Below are 18,654 nucleotides of genomic sequence, written 5' to 3'. Positions count from 1 at the left end.
AATTCCTTGTAGGTCCCTGAAGTCTGATTTGCTGCATAGTGACCTCTTCAGTGACCTCACAAATTGATGTGCCTGTCGAGGGAGGGCATCTTCCATGCAGTGAAAGCAAAGCAGCTGCTCCATTGGGGTCCAGATAACAATGCCTTGTTGTGTGTGGTCCATCATATCAAATAGCGGTTTTGAAATTGGACCCCCTGCTCTAAATTCTTTTGGTGGGAACAGTATTCTTGTCAAAGTTTCTTGCTTTATCTCCACAAAACACAAGGCTTAAAAAGGCAGAAAATTATACCACAGAATATGGAATATTTGTATATAATCTAGTATATCTCATTAGGCAATCAATTCATCAGATCCACCCATTTTTCTACTATCCATCTTAGGAATCAATTGAATAGAATAAGGCTCATCATTTTGAGGTAACTAATCATCTTTTTTTTTTTTCTTTAGTCCAGGCATCCTTTTGCCAGTTTTTATCCTGTTAGCTAATGTAGATCCTCAAATCAGTTTATGTTTGAAGGGTTTGAATTTAGTGGGATTTTAAAAATTGAGTTGGCTAATCATGAAGTTACAAATTCCCAAGATTTTCTGATGTGCTCTACTGCCCTGTGTTCCCTAAAGGAATGTGGGAATCATCCTAGCTGTATGCCATCTCCATTCATTCAAAATCCCTTTCATCTTGGAACAATTCCATTAGCATTTGTTCCTCTTCTTCATGATATGAAGCAGCTTTTTCTGCTGGAGAAAATTGAGTCAACACATCACAGTCTGAAGGAATCATAGTCACACTGCTCCTAGAGTACTTCAAGGCTGCTCAGAAGTGAAATTCCAAACAAAAGACTTGCCCTTAGACAAAGGAGGAGAATAAAAGGAAAAGAAAGAGGAGGAATTTTGAGGGCTGCCAGCTCTTTAAAATTCAGTAACCAGCTACAACCAGAGGAGTAGAACCAAAAGCATTTGAGGTGTTTGGTGGGGCTGATTTTTTCCTGTTTGAAAAAAGTAATATAGTGGAATCTGTAAAGGCAACTTTTGATATATTCTCCATCTTTCCAGAAACAAGACTAATGATTGTGACTGAAATATGTTTTTATTTTTACCTATACTAATAATGAAAAGTGGATAGCCAGGAAGATTGGGTTTCCTTCTAACTAGTTCCTTTCTCATAAGAAGTTCAGAGTGCATAATCCAGGGATGTTTTACTAATTCTCACAACAGTACTGGGAGGAGCGGAAGGGAGGTATTATTCACTTCATGGTTGAAGAAGCATTTGCCTAATCTCAAATCCAAACCCAGTGGCAGGATCTGAAATAAAACACAGATTTCCTGATTTGATGACAGCTAGGTGACTTAGTGAAGGGAGGCCCTGGAGTCAAGAGGACCTGAGTTCAAATATAACTTCAGACACTTAGAAGTGTGACCCTGGATAAGTCACTTTACTCTGTTTGCCTCAGTTTCTTCTTCTTAAAAATGAATTAAAGAAGGAAATAGCAAATCATTACAACTATATTTGCCAAGAAAAGTCATGAAGAGTTGGACACAACTGAAACCACTCAACAGTAACAGTAATAACCTTCCTGTTTCTTAATCTAGTGACCTGATTTGAAAAGATTTAAATCATCTACTTCCCCTTTCCTCCAGGCTTTTTCCCGAAGAATCCCTTCACAACTATAAAATTTTCCACTAAAAGAACTATGTGGAAACTGTTCCTGCTGATAATTTACTTGTCTGCAGAAACCCTTAATAGAAAAGGGAAGAAGCCCAGGAGCTAGGTAGGAGGTGACAGAAGAACTGGAAAAAAAAAAAAGCCCAGCTCATTATCCTCAACAGACTCTGACAATCTTGCCTCCCTGTAATGAGTCAGCAGGTAAAGATGACAGCCCTGTTTTGCTGGTGTGTTCTGCATAAACATGCTGAGACAAGAAGTTTTGTGCACACCATCTTCTGTTCTTGTGGTACTTTTCCCTTGAGGAATAAGACAGAGTTAAAGGTATTAATGAAAATGGGAAGGCCAGCAGAAATTTGAGAGGCCTAAAAGGGAGTAGAAGTAAAGAGGAAAAAAATGCATTTTATTTGTGTAGCATTTTAAGGATTAGAAAGTTTCCCTGTAGCTATCCTGTAAGGTTTTAAAACACAACAGGTATTATCCCCATTTTATTAATGAGGACACTGAGACTAGAGAATTGATCTTAGTTGCTGAAGGGTATACAGCAAATTAGTGGGGTGAGGGTGAGTCCAACCTAGAAACAGCCCAGAACTCTCCACTAATAACTGTCCAGCTACTAAAAGTAGGTTGGGATTAAGTTATTTTTCAAATCCAGCATCATAACTCTTAGCTTACTCCTGGCAGAACAAGGAATTTGTCTGATTTTTTTAAAAAGAAATTTATTCTATAAAAAGAACAATGACCACAATTATATAATGGATGATGTTGGTACTAACTTATTAAAATTAAAGTACATGCTTTTTTGACAGTATACTAAAAAAGCAGAGACATTACCTTGACAACAAAGGTCCATATACTGGTTTCCCAGTACCAGTAGCAATGTATGACTGTTGAGCTAGAAGGAAAACTAAGTGCCTCAGGATCCACACCTTGGAACTGGGGTGCTAGAGAAGACTTTTGAGAGTCTCTTGGACATCACAGAGATCCATTCAGTTAACACTTAAAGAAATTCTGACAACTCACTGGAAGGTCAAATGCAGAAGTTGAAGCTTAAATACTTTAAATAAATAACAATACGGAACTGATTGGAAAGATCCTGATGTTGGGAATGATTGAAGGTAAAAGGAGAAGGGGAAGGAAGAGGATGAGATGTATAGATAATATCATGAAAACAATGAATTTGAACTTGGACAGATTCCAAGAGATAGTGAAGGATAGAAGAGCCTGGTATGTTCACTGTCCACAAAGACTGTCGGAAATAGCTGAATGATTGAACAAAATGCCTTTTTTAAAAAACAGCAAGAAATAACATGAAATAATCCAGTTTCTGTGAAAACTATGCCCAGCCAGGTGGCTCAGTGGATAGAACATCAGTCCTGAAATCAGGGAGACCTGAGTTCAAATCTGTGTGATCCTAAGCAAGTCACTTTACCTTGTTTCCTTCAGTTAGAGAAAGAAGTAGTAAACCACTTCAGTATCTTTACCAAAAAGGACTCACAAAAAGTCATATACAACTGAAATAAAAAACTATAAGTTTCAAAAATGATTGTGAGCCAAAATGTGATGATTTGATACCAGGATTAGAATTTGTGGCTTCCTCCTAAACTCTGTTCCATAACTAAGGACTTCATTGATACAACCTGAGGAAATTAGGTTTCTGAATTGCATTTGTATGCTGTGTATATGTTTGCTGTTCCAATCCTGGATAATGTCATAGAATTACAAAATGTTTAGCACTGAAAGATTTGTTTTGCATAAGAATAAAGAAATTACACCAGTCAATCAAGAAGGATTTATTTAGATATCTGTTGTACTAAGTACTGTAATATAGAGACAAATGCAATACAGTCTTTTCCTTCAGGGAGCTTACATTCTATAAGGGGCGACAACATGTTACATATATACAAACCATATAAAGTATAATTGTTGTTGTTGTTGTTCAGTTATGTCCTACTCTTCATGATTCTATTTGAAGTTTTCTTGGCAAATATATACTAAAGTGGTCTGCTGTTTCCTTCTCCAGCTCATTTTACAGATGAGGAAACTGAGACAAACTGGATGAAGTGACTTGCCTATGGCCACATGGCTAGTGGGTATCTGAGGCCAGGTTTGAACTCAGGAAGATGACTTTCAATTAGGGGAGCATAATTTACCTGTCAAACCTATAGATAAGAGGAAAATGAACAAACAAGAGAGTGTATCACACAATGTAAAATGGATAATTTTGATTATATTAAATGTTGCACAGACAAAAAATGTGACCGAGATTAGGAGAGCAAGAAGCTGCAAGAATATTCTTTTTACAAGTGTTTCTAATAAAGGCTTCATTTCTCAACTGTATAACAGAACCGAGTCATTTCCCAATAGATAAATCTCAAAGGAGAATTGAACAGGCAAGTTTTCAGATGAAGAAATCAATCTAGTCATAAAAAATTATTATTGATTAGAAAAATGCAAATCAAAAGTACCAACTTCATACCTATCAGATTGACTAATATGATAGAAAAGGAAAATTGATAAATGTTGGAGGGGGAGTGGGAAAATTGGGACACTAATACATTACTGGTAGAGTTGTGAACTGATCCAACCATTCTGGAGAGCAATTTGGAGCTCTACCCAAAGGGCTATAAATCCAGCAATACCACTGTTAGGTATATATATATATCAAAAGAGAGTGATAAAAAGGGGAAAGGACCTAGTTTATATAAATATTTATAGAAGCTCTTTTTGGGGTAGCAATCGAGGGGGTCTTCATCAATTAGGGAATGGCTGAATAAGTTATGATATATACATTATGATGTAATACTATTGTGCTATTAGAAATGAGGACTAGGATGCTCTCAAAAACTCTGGAAAGACTTCTATGAATCAAAACAGAGTGAAATAAGGAGAACCAGAACATTGTATGTAGTAACAGCAATATTGCTAGATGATCAACTGTGAATGACTTACCTATTCTCAGCATACAATGATAATTCCAAAGGACTCATGAAAAAATGCTATCCATCTCCAGAGAAAGAACTGCTATAGTATGGATGCAGATGGCAACATACTATTTTCCTTTGTTTTTTCATTAATTTTTGGTCAATCTTTCACAACATGAATAATATTGGGACAGCTAGGTGGCGCAGTGGATAGAGCACCGGGCCTCATAGATAGAGCATCTGGCCTCAGATACTTAATAATTACCTAGCTGTGTGACCTTGGGCAAGCCACTTAACCTCATGCCTTGCAAAAACCTAAAAACAAAAAACAAAAAACCCCATGAATAATATAGAAATATGTTTTCATGATTGTATATGTATAGTCAGTATCAAGTTGCTTACTAATTTAGGGAGGGGGGGAAAATTTGGACCTGAAAAATTCTGAAAATAATTGTTAAAAATTGTTTTTACATGCAATTGGGGAAAATATAAAATATTATTTTACAAGAGATAGAAGATTAATCTTCCTGCCTACAGGCCTGGCACTCTATCCACTGTGCACCTAGCTGCCCTCAGTAAATAAAAGGTAGTAAAAAGTCCTAGCAGGTAAGGGTGGTGCTGAGGGTTATCAGGAATGACCTCATGAGGAGGTGGTACTTGAATTGAACTTTGAAGGACACTAAGCCGTTCTTAACAGGAAGGACAGAGATGGGAGAGGAAATTGGGCAGGGAACAGCAAAAAGGCCAATTGGACTGAACTGGAGTGTCCATAAAGGACAGTTGCATAATAGTCTGTAATACATTGTGAATGTCTTATATACTATATGAAGGGGTTATCTTGGATCCTTGAGGCAGGAGGAACCCAACAATAATTCTAGGCAGCTTCTCCCCATGGCCACTGTGTGGAGGATGGAGACTGGGTGGCCAACGAGGAGCCCATGCCTGTGGTCCCGGTGTCAGTGAGCTAGTTAGCATAGGTCCTTTTATTTCATGATTTATCCCAAGTCATGAAGCTATTTAGTTACAAAGACAAAGTCCAACTCTCTTCATTCAATGCTTCCCCCCCCCCCCCCTTTAGTCCCCTGGTTGAACAGACAAAGAATAGTAAGCCCCTGAAGGAAAGGGAAAGAAGGAAAAAAAAATTGTATGCAGGTATTATCCCTTCTCTCCCCAGGTGAGTCAGTTCTCTATCCCTATGCTGAGGCCAGAAAAACCTCCTGGAGTTGTGGCTGGTCAGATTCCAAGTACAGGATTTCTGGGTAAAACTCATCCTCTTTGAAGAGAGCAGTGCTGGGTCTGGAGTCTGGAAGACCTGACCTTGCAGCAAGTTACTTAATGTCTTTTTTCTACTTTCGCATTGTAGCATTTGCTTCCCAGAGTTGTTGAGAGGCCCAGGGAGAAAACGGTTGTCTACACCTTAGCCTGTGCCTGGCACAAGTGTCTGATCCTCTATAGACGTCGCCACTTCTGAATGTTGGTTGTGGGGATGTTTTCTGTGCAGCATCTCCACCTTTCTTTTGGTAATCCAATGGAAAACTGAATTCTGGCTGAAGCTCCCAGCTTTTGCTGGTCACTTTCCTCCTCAGAGTTATTAGACATTACAAAAGAAAGAGCTCCTGGATATTTCCAGTAAAATAGCTTTGAATACTACATTGGACCAGGCTGGAGTCCAGAGGCAGCAACTAAGGTGAATTCCTGACTGCTAATAGGTAAGGCCAGAAGGTCTAATAGGAAAATATTTTGGAACTTGCCTGATATATAGCTATTAGCATTCACATAAAAACTCACTTAAAATTCCGGCCTTTTTGTAAAACCCAAGGAGGTATATCCATACTGTATCATTAACGTCTAATTAGCTTAGAGAGCCAGAAGGCATAAGGAAGTCCTGCCACTGGACCCAGGCCCCCTGTGCTTTCCCTAACCTGCCTTTGGGCCAAACTAAACACCAGCCTGAAAAAGGAATAGTCATCAGGAAAATATTTTCTTTCCTCCCTAAGTCAGGAAACAGCCTCACAATGGAGTCTCCCACTCTTCTCTGAGTGCTAAGATGGGCAGGAAACATCTAGCCATTGCCAACTGGGGTTTTCCTGCTGATAAATGAACCTCATGATCAGCTTTACTGTCTTGGTTAATGAGTTAATGAAGAATCTGGGCCTTGCAAGTAACCCTATCCTGAAAAGCTTCTGCAAAGAAGAAACCTCATTCCTCTGGCTTAGACATTAACTCTTTCCTACTCAGCTAAGGGTAATACAGAAGTTAATAATAGATTCAGCTGGAGCTTCTGAATGGAAAAATAATCATGGCTATACCAAAAGGGCTCATTTTTTTTTAACACTTGCCTCAAGCGTTGACTTGGTTCAGAAGGGAAAGAGTAAGAACTCTTATGTCTTGCATTTGCAACTTGCCTTTGATCCTTGATCAGTGACATTTCATTTAGGGCCCTCACTCCATCGAACCAACTGAAAGGAAGCTTCCTAGAGGAGGCTGAGGGGTTTTGTTCTTGTTTCTACTTCAGATTTGTCTAACTCATTTTAGGGTAAGAAAATGGCAGGTTTTGTTTAAACCATGTGAGTTTGGCATTCTTATAAGTATGCTAAACATACTTATACTATATTGTAAGTATAAGCAAACTCATTTGTGAAAAGAAGTAGATCCTTTTTTTAACCTTGTGAAGAAAAAGTATCCTGATTTTATTAGACTGTCTTCAGATATAAAGAAAGAATTGATTTCTTCTCTCTAATCAGTTCTCTTTCTGCTAGGGATTGATTCTGATGATGACTGCTAGAAAAGTGGCTTGTGGTCTACAAGATCCAAGCCTTAGAACTGGAAGAGATCTCAGGGGTCATCTAGTTCAGTCTACTTTCTCAAGGTCACACCAGGAGTAAATGGAGAAAATGGGGTTAGTATTGAGACCCTCTGACTCTCTTTCCATTGTTGCTGTTAACTCATCAGGGTTCATTTCTTTTTTAGGTTTTTGCAAGGCAAATGGGGTTAAGTGGCTTGCCCAAGGCCACACAGCTAGGTAATTATTAAGTGTCTGAGACCAGATTTGAACCCAGGTACTCCTGACTCCAGGGCCGGTGCTTTATCCACTACACCACCTAGCCACCCCCCAGGGTTCATTTCTTAGGCTTGTTTGTCCAGAAACATTAGTTTTCTATTTTACCCAAGAATAGTAAGACCATGCTGAATTGACTCATGACTGTCATATTATTTAGAAACCAGAATGCCAGTTTATTCATTTATAGTATTTAGTAAACTGTGATATTAACTGAGCCTACTCTTTTGTCTGGTACCTAAAAAATAGTAAATAAAATGTAAGGATGGAGCTACATTGAGTAACTATCAAATCCTGATGATACTTTATCTCTACTAATCTTTCTGTACCAATTACATTTTTCATTCATACTTCTTCAACTTACAGGTCGTGATGGAGAAGGCATAATACATCTTGCTCCCCATTGCCACCTCTAGACTTGCCCTCTAATCCCATCACTTGACAGCCTCTTTTCTTTAAGGTTTACACAATTCAAATTGATTCCCCTTTCCACATTCCAGTAACCATAATCTATCAACTACCAGGACATCTCTTTCCTTCCTTATTGAATTTACTCCTCCCCAATTCTGGCCTTCATTTTCATAGACTTCATTTTCCTATCTTTTCAGTTCCTTAGTCTTTTTAATTCCCATGACCTTTTTAATTCCCCATTTGACATCAGCCACCCACAAAGATGGACCAACCTTTTTACTCATCATCACCCAATTTTGTGTTAATAATCTCTGAAATTCTCTTTTCTGATCATAACCTTTTATCATTTCATCTTTATATCTCTTTTCCAACCCCAAATCATCTTTATCTATGCTGGACCACTAGTCCCTTCACACTGCAACTCTTTGCCAGACTATTTTACCTCTTCGTTGGCTGAACTTTCCTCTTTCTTATCTCCCCCCTTTGTGAATCATTTCAAATATACCTTATCTTCTACACTTGACCCCTTTGTATTATTGTCAGTCATGACTTGATCATTTCTCTCTGAACCTCACCCTGGATTCTCAAATAACTTCTTCTCCATATTACTGCAGTCTTCTTTATACTCAAAGTTCATTCTGCTCTTGCAGCCCCTTCTCTCCTTCTTCCACTATTTCCTTCATCTTCTTAACATGAAAAATGACCCTTCTTGCCAAAGCGAGCATCTCTAGAAGATGCTTCTTTATTCCATCTCATTCCCTACTTCTCCAGCAGAGTGCCCCCTCTCTCATCCCCATTCTCTAATCTTCGGTTTTTCTCTATCTACTGACTTCTTCCCTGGTGTTTTCAAACACAACGAAGTCCTCCTTTATCTGGATTCTATCATTCTGGATAAATAGCAACTTATATTTGTCCTCTTCTTGTCAGCTAGATTCCTTGAGGAAGCCATTTATACTCATTGCCTATACTTCCTCTCTCCTTGCTCATTTCCGATAATGATAAAACTTGTCCTGACAAAGACAGATTTGAGGTATGTATTGTAAAATAGGAAAATTAATGTCCTAGTGTATGCAATTTGACCATCATCTACACCCAAAATGCTAGACTGTGTAAATCATGTTGCCACATGGGCAGGATGACATTTTAATGGAACCACATGTTCATTCTTGTTGATTGATTACTGGAAGAAGAGGGTGCTCCCTATACAATTTCAAAAACAAAATCAAAGTGTCTCAGGAAAATTACTGTTTCTTAATTTGGAATCCAATGGGATTCCTCACCACAAGTTCTGCCAAGACCATTTAGCTTTGCATTCTGACTTTCAGAATCATTATTGGAAAGGAACTGCTCTCTCTCTAAAATCTTTAATGATCTCTTAATTGCCAAATTTAATGTCCTTTCCTTAATCCTCATCCTTTCTGATCTGTCTATAACATATGATAGTTAAATTACTTCTCTGCCTTGGTTCTTTGCTAAGAGTGAGGACACAGAGACAAAAGAACAGGGATTGATGATACATTAGAGGAAGGAGAGAATACCTAGTGCAGGGGCATGAAGGGTAGAGATGATGAGATGGTGGCCGTTTTGAGATCTCAATCTGATGTTCCATTGACATCTCTACCCTCACATGTCTCTAAAGCTCTCAGACACTTGTCACTTACTAGCTTTAAGTCACTTAACCCTGATTGCCTCTCATCCAAGGCCATCTCCAGTTGTTCTGATCCATATCTGACCACTGGATCCAAATGGCTCTGGAGGAGAAAGTGAGGCTGGTGACTTAGGACGGTATTCCCCTCACTAAAATTCAATTCATATGCTTGTCATGGCATCAACTCCCTGATGTCATGGTCTTCTTCAAGAATGAAGGACAAAGGGGCAGCTAGGTGGCGCAGTGGATAGAGCACTGGCCCTGGAGTCAGGAGTACCTGGGTTCAAATCTGACTTCAGACACTTAATAATGACCTAGCTGTGTGGCCTTGGGCAAGCCACTTAACCCCGTTTGCCTTGCAAAAAAAAAAACCTAAAAAGAATGAAGGACAAACGTCATGACTGATTCTTCTGTTCACTCACAGCCTCTGTAACATCAAATCCTTTCTCACTCTTATTTTACTTAGACCTATCCTATTGCCAGGTCTTGACTTCACTGTTTCCATATAATCTCTTACCTCCATCCCTTTCTCCCCTGAGCATAGGCTCCCATGACCTGAGGTCCATACTGTTGTTAGAGCTTTCCTTGAATCTCTCCTCACTCCAGTCTGTTCTCCACTCAGCAGACAAAGAACTTTTCCTAAAACATCCATTCCACCATCCTGGCCCCTACCTTACCTTCCCATCTTCTCTCACTGTCACCCCTCCCAGGTCCTCTTCAGGCCTCCTGGCTATTCACCACCTAGAGCCTCCACCTCTCAGCCCATGCCCTCCCCATTTTTCCTCCTGACCTCCCTGGTTTTCTTTAAGTCCTCATCACAAAAGTGCCTTCCCTGCCCATGGCTTGGCTATTGGAGCTCATCTCCCCCATTAGACTGGGAGCTGAAGGGGCTAGCCTTGCTGCTTGCATCCCCAGCCCTAGCAGGGTACCTCACTCCTTGCATGTGGCTGAGTGGTTTGTATTAACTTTTCTAGCTCCTTGTACAAGTGAGGAAGTGGAGGCAAACAGGGGGAAGTGACTTGCCCAAGGTTGGGAGGATGAGTCTTCCTGATTCCAGACCCAGTGCTCTAGCCACTGTATCACCTGGCTGCCCTCCGGTACACAGTAAGTGCCTAATAAAGGCTTGTTTATTGTCTGACTCCTTGATTTCCTCACCTGAAAGGTGAGAGAATAACTTCAATCAATCCTAGATCCCAAATCTCTTTTGGAAGAATCCCAGGTTCTCCAAGATTTCTGTAGGAACTAAGTTTTTCCTCTTGAAATAAGCTTGATTTTCTTTTCATTTAGTTATTGATTAAAGCTGCCTCTCTTTTTTAATTCAGAGCATGGAGGCCCTTTTTAGTGGGAATGAGAGAGGGTGAAATGTCCCAGCCCCCTTGGACCCAGAATGACTTTTATTGTGGCATTTGGGGAGCCACGGGAAACCTTAAGACAGATTCAGGTTGTTCATAGAGCAGTAGCCAGGCCTGAGGGGCCCCTCTGGAAGATTCCATGAACCTCACCTGGGGCTTTCAGTGAGTTCCCTCTCTATGCCATGGGTTCCCTAAGCATGAACCCTCTTCCCCCCAGAGACAAATTGAAGGGGGCTGGCTGGGGTCTTGGCCATTGTGCAGCCTGCCCTGGGCAACTTCTTATTCCATTCCCTGCCCTGCTGACTGGGCATTTTTTTTTTTTTTTTACTCCAGGCTTTCTTTTGCTTATTAGTTGGACAGGTGGTACTGCAGGTAGTCTTCTTTGCATGATTCTCTTATCCTTGTTTTGTCAGCTTAAAGAGAATTTTTAAAAAAAGGGAACAGAGTCTTCTCATTATTTGTGTGTTATTCTTTACCACACTGTTCCCTCCTCCAGCTCCTTTTATTTTTAACCTGAACCTTCAGCAGACTCGCCAGGGCCAAGGGCAGGCCACACCACTGCCTCCAGCTGCTTTCTCCCCTGGAGTGGCCTGCTGCTGGGCCTGGCCCCTGTTTCCTGAGGCCTCTGTGCTCAGCAGCCCCAGCTGTGCTCTGGGGAAGAACCAGCCTGGGACCCTGAGCCGGTAGAACGGGCCACCTGCTCCCCTTTCTTTCATCACTGCTGCCTCCCCACAGCTCCCCAACTTGACTGATTTTGGGAGGGGGTTGCTTCACCTTTCTTGTTCTCTTTTAAAAGAGAAAACTCTTCCCTGGCCAAAGGAGAAGGAAAAAAAAGGCCCAGAATTCTTGGATCTGGTGGGCATAGCCACTGACCCTTTTCAATGGGAGTCAAGCAGTGAAAGGGAACCTTTTACCTCAGAGGTTTTTACCAGCTTTAAATTTTAATGAAGGCCAACTGTGACCGCCTGAGCCAAATTGATCTCTTGTGTGCCTCATGTTCCAAGGTGGAGGATGGAAGGGAGTAATGATTTGCCTGAGGTTGTCTCTCTATTCACTCATTTAAAAAAAAAAATAACGAAATTCAGAAATTCTCTCTTCCTACTCCCAGTAAACTTGCATTTGTTTGTTAATCTGCTTGTGGGAGGAAAGCAGGAACAAATGGACTTTCTGAAGAACCAGATTGTGTTATGAGAGACTTGATGATTTCTCTTTAATTTTTTTTTTCTAATTCCCTCCCCCCAAACACATACACACACCCTCTCCCTCTCCCTCTCCCTCTCCCTCTCCCTCTCCCTCTCCCTCTCCCTCTCCCTCTCCCTCTCCCTCTCCCTCTCCCTCTCCCTCTCCCTCTCCCTCTCCCTCTCCCTCTCCCTCTCCCTCTCCTCTCCCTCTCCCTCTCCCTCTCCCTCTCTCCCTCTCCCTCTCCCTCTCCCTCTCCCTCTCCCTCTCCCTCTCCCTCTCCCTCTCCCTCTCCCTCTCTCTCCCTCTCCCTCTCCCTCTCCCTCCTGATTGGGTCATAAATCTTGGCCTCCCCAGAAGGATTTCAGCAGCTTTTTCTCCTAAGTTTCTGAAGATGCTTCCTAATTCTAATTTTGAATGTTTCCTGGTCTCTTACATGAGTGACTTCTTAGAACTCAGCCCAGCTCCAGCAGTTTGTATCTTCTGTGCGTTTAGCTCACTCCAAGCTTTGTAAAATCACTTTAAAGCTTTTAATATCCATTGAGATATGGAAGATGACATTAAAACAGACCACACACAGAATAGGAATACTAGTGTGACATTTTACAACATGCTTGTAGACCTTCATTCATGAGCTTCAGAGGCATGAAAAAGATGAGAGGTAAGCTAGCTTGCTGGTCCTGGGGAAACTCAACAAAGAAAGCCATGTTAGCAGAAGATGCATCAAGTTCATGTCCAAGTACACTTCTAAATGTAATGTCTCAGTGATCTTTTCACCATGGAGGCTCTTCCACTGATGCAGTGCACAGCACCTAGAACCTGGAAGGCCTGTGTTCATATCCAGATACATACTGGCTGTGTGGCTTTGGACAGGTCACTTTACCCTGTTTGCATACATTTTTTCAATCATGAAATGTAGGGAATAGCAGCATCTACCTTGCATATATGTTTTGTAAAGTCCATAGCATTATATCTGGCATAGGTAAATGCTATATAAATTCATATTCCCTTCCCCTCCCTGGTATCCTTGTCCTAACATAAATTCTGATAAAGGATTTTCCCTTCTTTGCTGAAGATGTTCCTCTGACTCATATACTGATTTGTAATTTTCCTAGACTTTCATGCTAAGTATTGAGGATACAAAACATGCTATATTCAGGATAAATTGGAAGTAACTAACAGAGAAGGGAGATCTTAAATGAAGAAGAGTTAGGGAAGGCTTCTTGAAAGAGGGGATTTCATTTGGGACTTAAAGGAAGCCAGAGTGGTCAGTAGGCCAAGGTGAAAAGGGAAAGCTAATAGAGAGAGCAGATGATTTAGGATGAAGGGAAGTTCGAAGCCCATGGAACAGTAGAAGAGCCAGGTGATGCTTGGGGTGAGAGGCTTAAGCGGGAGGGAAATGAAGAATCAAGTGGGAGGGGTGTGAAAAGGGGTATGATGACTTACCAAGATTTTGATTTACTGAGATGCAACGAGTATGGCGAAGAATGAGAACATTCATCTCTGAGATGACTGGAGGCAAATGCAGCATGGTCAGATGAGAGGCTCTAGCTACTTCATCCTCCTTTTCCCTCTGAAGGAAGAAGATTAAACAGTAAACAGAGTAGCAGAAAATGGAAAGTTCCAAGGGAAGGTTGGGCTGGCAAGAGGAGATGGGATCCACTTCATGCTAGCACAGATGGAAGGGGTTGCGTTTCTTACCTAAGATAGATGCCCCATTGAACTCAGTGGGCTGCCTCTCAAGTAGTATGCTGTGATTCTTCATCCCTTGACTTTTCCTTGTGGGTCACTTAGTAGTTTGTACTATGTGGTCCCAAGAGTCCTGGTGTTGGAGCCAGGAGATGTGAGTTCCAATCCAGGTTTGGGTACTTAGAAGTTTGTTACACTTTCTCATTAGGAAAGCCATTTGTGATTCCCCAAAGCGCCATATAAATGTCATTGTTGTTATTATGATGGCGAGGTGGACTTTCTAGAAGAGATCTTGTCAGGGCAGCTAGGTGGCACAGTGGATAGAGCACCAGCCCTGGAAGTCAGGAGGTTCTGAGTTCAAATGTGGCCTCAGATACTTAATTGCCTAGCTACATTGCCTTAAATAAATTAAAAAAAAAAGAAGAGATCTTGTCATGTTCCACAGGTCAGAACAGTCAGTGCGGTCACCTGCACACAAGAGCAGTCACCCAGGTGTGTCTTTGTACAGATAATCTTTTTTTTAAATAATAATTTTCCCCTAATTATATGTAAAGGCAATTTTTAACATTCTCATAGTTTTGCATCACCAATTCTTTCCCTCCTTCTCCCCTCCCTGAATTGGTTTGATGCAGGTGGATGAATAGATTCTTGATACCAGATTCTTGATACCATGCTTTTCATGGTAATTTGTGAACCCAGAAGTCTCAGGAAAAGGCTCAGAGCCTCTGGCAGAAAGTAATACCCAGCCCAGCTCTGAGCATGGCCTGTTGGTGTCTTCTTCCCCTGCTCCTGACAGTCTCCCCTTCTTCCTCAGGCACCATTTCCTGCTCAAGTAGCTGCTGGTGGCCTCTCCCTCCCTCCTGAACAGCTTTTTGCCTATTTGTATGTTTTCACATTATGTTATTTATTCTGTACATCATTTTCTTCACACTTTTGAGTCCCAGCTCTTTGCAGGTAGGAATTTTTTTTTCATTCTTTGTTTATATCTCCAGAATTTAGCCAGGTGCTTGGTACCCATTAGGTACCCAATCAATACTTGCTGATTGATTGTTGGTTGATAAAATACAGTTATTTTTGAGAGAATAATTCCGCTCAGTCTGATTTTCTATCTTCCACACACTTAACTCCTCTAAATCATTATTGTATCTCTCTGTCACAGTTTTTGAGATAAGACTAAATTACCTCCTTAATTTTGAGAGTGAGGTTGGCTCCTATTTGTTTTTCCATTACTCCTTTTAGCACTTGCTCTAACTTGAATTGCAAGCATTAAAATACAGCAGGAATGTTATCTGACAGATCACTTTTCCAGACACAAAGTGAGGGGTTTTAGTACCTTTTTCTCCCTACTCCTTAGGCAGGAATTTGGTCTTCTCTAAATTATGGCAGATTTTCTGGATATATCTAGTTACTATCTTTCTTTAAAAACATGCTGATTTTCAGGCCTGACCTCACAAACATATTTTGTGGTTCATTTCCCGACCTTTTCTTTTCCTAAAATAAATGCCTTCTGGGAAAAACAGAAGGGACTTAACCTTCTAGCTTATTGGCAATTTGTAGAACAGTTTCACATGTTAATCAAGGGAAAAAATAAATTTGATATTATGGTGACTGATACTGGATGATGAGAATTGCTATTTTAATATTTTTTGATAATACACTTGGTCAGTCAAGGCTAGCAGACTTTATATATAGGACCAGTGTATCCCTGTAGTATGGAAGAAGACCCAGCTAACAGCTGAATGAGAACCAGTGGTAACTGGGACAACTCTAAAGAAAGCACACTTTGTTTTTTCCCATCTTAATGAAGGAATTCTTGCTATATTCCGTAATCATAAGGGCTGATCTTTTCAACATTTGGGAACAGTACTTAGTATAGTAGAATACAAAATTCTGCTATGTGAATTCATTGTGCTTTAGAACTAGATTGATATTGGGGGGGAAGACTGCCTTCTCTTAGATGCAGGGCCTGTGTTTAGATGGCAGTTTTTGAGTATATAAACATTGAAATTCATCTTGAAACAGATTTTAGTTACAGAATACAAAATCAGTTGAAAAATAAAAAAATGCTTTGCTGAGGTCTTTTATGTTGGATTCTTTAAATATCTCACAGTCACTATTTCATTCATCTTTTCAACATAAGGTCACTAGAAAACAAATTATTTTCCCAATTTTTCAGATGGAAATTTCCCCCAAAATTGAGTGATCTGTCCAATGAACAGATTCAAATTGGAACAAGAAGCCCCAATTCACTAATCTCTGGTCTTTTTCTGACCCTATGTAGTCTGGAAAATTTACATGTTTAGTTTATTTACGATTGCTGTCAAAAATGCTGAGGACCTTATGCTGACTCTTTACATTTGAACTACATTAAGCCTGTGGATCTTGCACACCAAATCTCCCACTCTAGGTTTGATTCATTACTCATTGACCATTGTAGGTGATGTCCAGCCAACACCACCTGTGACAAAGGAAAGGGTATTTAAATCCTACTTTTTTTTTTATAATTTTATTTAAGGCAATAGGATTAAGTGACTTGCCTAAGGTCACACAGCAGGGCAATTATTAAAGGTTTGAGACCAGATTTAAACTTAGGTCCTCCCAACTCCAGGGCAGTGCTCTATCTACTGTGCCACCTAGCTGCCCCAAATCCTACTTGGAAAAGGAAAAAACCCAATGTATAATAAGATCCAGTGAGATCAGCTGCTACCATCCTTAATGCATTTTAGCCATACCAATTATTAGTGTTAGTATTTATTAGGCATTGTTGGAATTAAGAGCAGAGTGCTGAGTATTTTCAATCGCACCCACGGCCTCTAAGAACTTACATTTTGCACAGGAACTTAAATGTATAGAAAAAAATTAATTAGAATTAGTAATGAGAAAAGCTGTAAAGGACAGTAGCACATCCAACAGTTATATGAACAAGTGTGATTCCGGTGAAATAGAGAATATGTATTTCCTTCATTTCTTTGCATAGATAAGAGACTAAGGAGGTGGAATACTATCAGATCTATCTGGTTTGTTGACTGATTTTGATGAAATATATTTTGTTTTGTTTTGTTTTTTTCCTTTCTTATTCTTTATGACACTGGGTAATTTGGAAATAAATGACATATAAAAACAAAAAATATCAATTAAATTTTCTAAAAGAAAGACAATGGAAGTAGTAAAAAAAAAATGTTAACTATTAGGAAAAAAGAAAGGTCCCCTCTGAGAAACGCTTTTCATTTAAAGTTGTTTTATTTTCTGGTTTATTTTTTTTTAAACTATGTTCTGAAGGGTGTAGGCATCCTTAGGCCCTTTGGGCAGTGAGTTATCAGTTTCTCTATCTCCCAGTCCCAGTGATACCAAATTCCTGAATGCCTAGGAACAAACCTCTCCATCCTCACTACCACCACCAGAATATGCTTCCCCATTCTCTTATCCCCATCCCCCTCAACCCTATCCTCTAATGACACATTCTAGCTCTACCTGCCTCTCCTGCTCTGACCTTTGGACCTGGTCATTTAGGATCAGGCCATGATAGATCTAGAGTTGGAAGGGATCTCAAAAGTCCTCTAGGCCCATCCTTTCATTTTATTGTTAACTCCATGTTATTTTCAGTCTCAAATTCTCTGCCCCTCATAACCCTTTGAGAAGGCAAGAGAAACAAAGTCCATTATAAATCTGCTTAATTATGCAAAATAAGTTTCTGAATTAGGTGTCAAGAGAAAAAGGAAGGAAAAGATACTTCCATCTACACTCTTGAGTCCATCAGTTCTTTATCTGGAAGGGGGGGCATGTTTAAGCATGAATTCATTGGTATTTATCAGAATTCCTAAGACTTTCAAAATCGAATAGTGTTATAATTGTGTAAATTGTTCGCCTGGTTCAGTTCACTTTACTTTTCTATAAATCATGCAAAGTTTTCCCTGGTTTTTATGAAACTATCCCCTTCGTTTCTGATTTTTGCATCTTCATATACCATAATTTGTTCAGCCCTTCCCCTTCATTTTCTAGTTTTTTACAACCATAAAAACAACTTGTGAGTCCCTTTCCGTGTGAGAGTCCTTTTCCTCTTTAGGACATGAGTCTTAAATCTTTTATTCTTCTGGGCCACATTGCCCAACAAAACCTTGTGAAGGGCTACATAGAGAATTTATTTATTTATGACTACAGTGTCACCTATATTATCAATGAGTGAAATAATAAAATGTCCTGATATTTGTCCTTTGTTATCAAAGAAGACCATGACATGACATGCATGTGAATTGGATTTGAGTGAGGGGTATACTGTACTAAATTATCAGTCTCACTTTCTCCTCCAGAGTCATCTGGGTCCAGTGGTCTAGATATAAATCAGGACTAGAAATGGCCCTGGGGGAGAGGCAGAGTTAAGTGACTGGCCCAAGGTCACATAGTTAAAGTGTCTGAGTCTGGATTTGAACTCAGGTCCTCCTGACTCCAGGGCAAGTGCTCTAATCACTACATCATCTAGCTACCCTTTTAATAATGAAATGTAATAATATAATGAAGCATAATAAAATAAGTTTAATAATATATCATTCACTTTTTATTCATTTTATTTTTAAATTTTATTTAAGGCAATAGGGTTGACTTGACCGAGATCACACAGCTAGGTAATTATTAAGTGTCTGAGGCCATATTTGAACTTAGGTCCTCCTGATTCCAGGGTCAGTACTCTATTCACTGCATCACCTAGCTGCCCCTTTTATTCCCCCCCTTTTTTTTTT

The 18,654-nt window shown here is 40.0% G+C and overlaps 1 protein-coding gene across 1 annotated transcript in view; it reads left to right on the top strand.

Annotated features, from left to right (window-relative positions):
* Positions 1-18,654, top strand: part of CFDP1 (craniofacial development protein 1) — a 144,167-nt gene that overhangs the window by 82,441 nt on the left and 43,072 nt on the right. The gene's annotated exons all lie outside the window — the stretch shown is intronic.

This window comes from Macrotis lagotis, chromosome 1 (assembly GCF_037893015.1).
Source record: "Macrotis lagotis isolate mMagLag1 chromosome 1, bilby.v1.9.chrom.fasta, whole genome shotgun sequence".
Lineage (NCBI taxonomy): Eukaryota > Metazoa > Chordata > Mammalia > Peramelemorphia > Peramelidae > Macrotis > Macrotis lagotis.
Note: the sequence above shows the minus strand (reverse complement) of the source record. Positions and strands in the feature narration are given on the sequence as shown.